This window comes from Lynx rufus, unplaced genomic scaffold (assembly GCF_022079265.1).
Source record: "Lynx rufus isolate CCGP_SWC_20201006 ecotype Redwood Valley unplaced genomic scaffold, mLynRuf1.p SCAF_6, whole genome shotgun sequence".
Taxonomy (NCBI): Eukaryota; Metazoa; Chordata; class Mammalia; order Carnivora; family Felidae; genus Lynx; species Lynx rufus.
The window spans coordinates 51,858,823-51,861,600 of NW_025814878.1; the positions used below are offsets into that span (position 1 = coordinate 51,858,823).

The 2,778-nt window shown below is 40.0% G+C and overlaps 1 non-coding gene across 1 annotated transcript; it reads left to right on the forward strand.

The window, feature by feature from the left end:
- The first annotated feature begins 1,003 nt into the window (after positions 1-1,003).
- On the forward strand, positions 1,004-1,115 carry LOC124529454 (U6 spliceosomal RNA). Its single transcript, XR_006966351.1, has one exon. It is a non-coding gene; the product is annotated as a U6 spliceosomal RNA (small nuclear RNA).
- Positions 1,116-2,778: the final 1,663 nt, after the last annotated feature.

Sequence of the window (2,778 nt, forward strand, 5' to 3'; positions counted from 1 at the left end):
GTAATAGGGAGGAAACAAACAAAAATCTACAGAGGGGCATGTTCAGCTTTTCAGGGCAGCAGTCTTTCCATAAGGCCCCACTGCTTACGTGTTGTGGACAGTGGTATTACTCTTTTTCAAGTAGTCCCATTTCTGTCCCTCAGAATTCTTTCTATAGAAGGATTATACGTGCCTGCCCTCATGAACTTAGGGTCATGTGAGTTGCTTTGGCCAATGAAGTGTTAGTAGGAGTGCCATGTGTCACTCCTGAGGAGGAGATTTAAGAACCAGCCTGTGGTTCTCCATGAGTCTCCTTCCTCTGTCATTCTGCTTGATTGGTGAAGTCCTAGACAGAAGGAGTAAAGACGCAGTGGGGCAGAGCTGCATGTACCCATGATCGGTAAGTAAGTTTGAGGAAGAAATGAACTTTTACTATTGTAAGCCACTGAGAGTTTAGAGCAGTTTTCTTTCATAGTTTATCCTGACTGAAATTAATATCTCAGCCTACATCATAAAAATCATACAAACAGCAGGCAGAAATGGGAAAAATACCCTCTTATTTGATAACCCCACTGACGTATAGCTGTTAGTGAACACATAGTCCAATTACACCACATTGGAATATCCCAAGGCCTAGTCTTAGGCAAAATGATGAAGCTGGAAAAATGGTTTAGTTCCTATTAGTCCTTCTTCCCCAACCACTGTGTTCCCTTTGTACAGAGACCTCCAGCATTTTAGAGGACACATCCAGACTTCTAGGCCTCTGGATCTCACCTTACCTTGCTTCCAGAATACCATCTCATGTTCATCTCTCTACCTTTACCCTCATATATACTGTCTAAATTCAGCCTCAGATTCAAGATATTATAAGAGTATTAGGGTTCTCCAGAGGCACAGAACCAAAAGGATAGATATAGAAGAAGTTTATTGTAGGAGCTGGCCCATGTGGTTATGGAAGCCTAGAAGTCACAATCTGCCATCTGCAAGCTGGAGAGCTAGGAAAGCCAGTGGTAGAATTTGGTTCATGCTCACTTTGGCAGCACATATACTAAAATGGGAACAATACAGAGAAGATTAGCATAGCATAGCCCCCGTGCAAGGATGACACGCAAATTCGTGAAGCTTCCACGTTTTTATAAAAACCCTCAAGAAAGTAGGAATAGAAGGAACATACCTTGAGATCATAAAAGCCATATATGAAAGACCCAATGCTAATATCATCCTCAATGGGGAAAAACTGAGAGCTTTCTCCCTAAGGTCAAGAACAAGACAGGGATGTCCACTCTCTCCACTGTTATTCAACATCGTATTGGAAGTCTTAGCCTCTGCAGTCAGACAACACAAAGAAATAAAAGGCATCCAAATTGGCCAGGAGGAAGTCAAACTTTCACTCTTTGCAGATGACATGATACTCTATATGGAAAACCCAAAAGATTCCACCAAAATACTGCTAGAACTGATTCATGAATTCTGCAAAGTTGCAGGATATAAAATAAATGCACTGAAATCGGTTTCATTCCTATACACCAACAATGAAGCGACAGAAAGAGAAATCAAGAAATTGATCCCATTTACAGTTGCACCAAAACCCATAAAATACGTAGGTATAAATCTAACCAAAGAGGTGAAAAATCTATACACTGAAAACTATAGAAAGCCTATGAAAGAAACTGAAGAAGACACACAAAAAAATGGAAAAATATTCCATGCTTCTGGATAGGAAGAACAAATATTGTTAAAATGTCGATACTACCCAAAGCAATCTACATATTCAATGCAATTCCTATCAAAATAACACCATCATTCTTCACAGAGCTAGAACAAACAATCCTAAAATTTGTATGGAACCAGAAAAGACCACGAATAGCCAAAGCAATCTTGGAAAAGAAAACCAAAGAAGGAGGCATCACAATCCCAGACTTCAAGCTATACTACAAAGCTGTAATCATCAAGACATTGTGGTACTGGCACAAGAACAGACACTCAGATCAATGGAACAGAACAGAGAGCCCAGAAGTGGACCCACAAATGTATGGCCAACTAATCTTTGACAAAGCAGGAAAGAATATCCAATGGAATGAAGACAGTCTCTTCAGCAAGTGGTGCTGGGAAAACTGGACAGTGATATGCAGAAGAATGAACTTGGACCACTATCTTACACCATACACAAAAATAAACTCAAAATGGATGAAAGACCTCCGTGTAAGACAGGAAGCCATCAAAATCCTTGAGGAGAAAGCAGGCAAAAACCTCTTTGATCCTGCCCGCAGCAACTTCTTACTCAACATGTCTCTGGAGAGAAGGGAAACAAAAGCAAAAATGAATTATTGGGACCTCATCAAAGTAAAAATCTTATGCACAGTTAAACAATCATCAAAACTAAAGGTCAATCGACAGAATGGGAGAAGATATTTTCAAACGACATATCACATAAAGGGCTGGTATCCAAAATCTATCAAGAACTTATCAGACTTAACACCCAACAAATAAATAATCCAGTGAAGAATTGGGCAAAAGACATGAATGGACACTTCTCCAAAGAAGACATCCAGATGGCCAACCGACACGTGAAAAAATGCTCAACATCACTCATCATCAGGGAAATATAAATCAAAACCACAATGAGAAACCACCTCACACCAGTGAGAATGGCTAAAATTAACAAGTCAGGCAATGACAGATGTTGATGAGGATGCAGGGAAAGAGGAAACTTTTTGCACTGCTGGTGGAAACTTGTGCAGCCACTCTGGAAAACAGTATGGAGGTTCCTCAAAAAATTAAAAATACAACCACCCTATG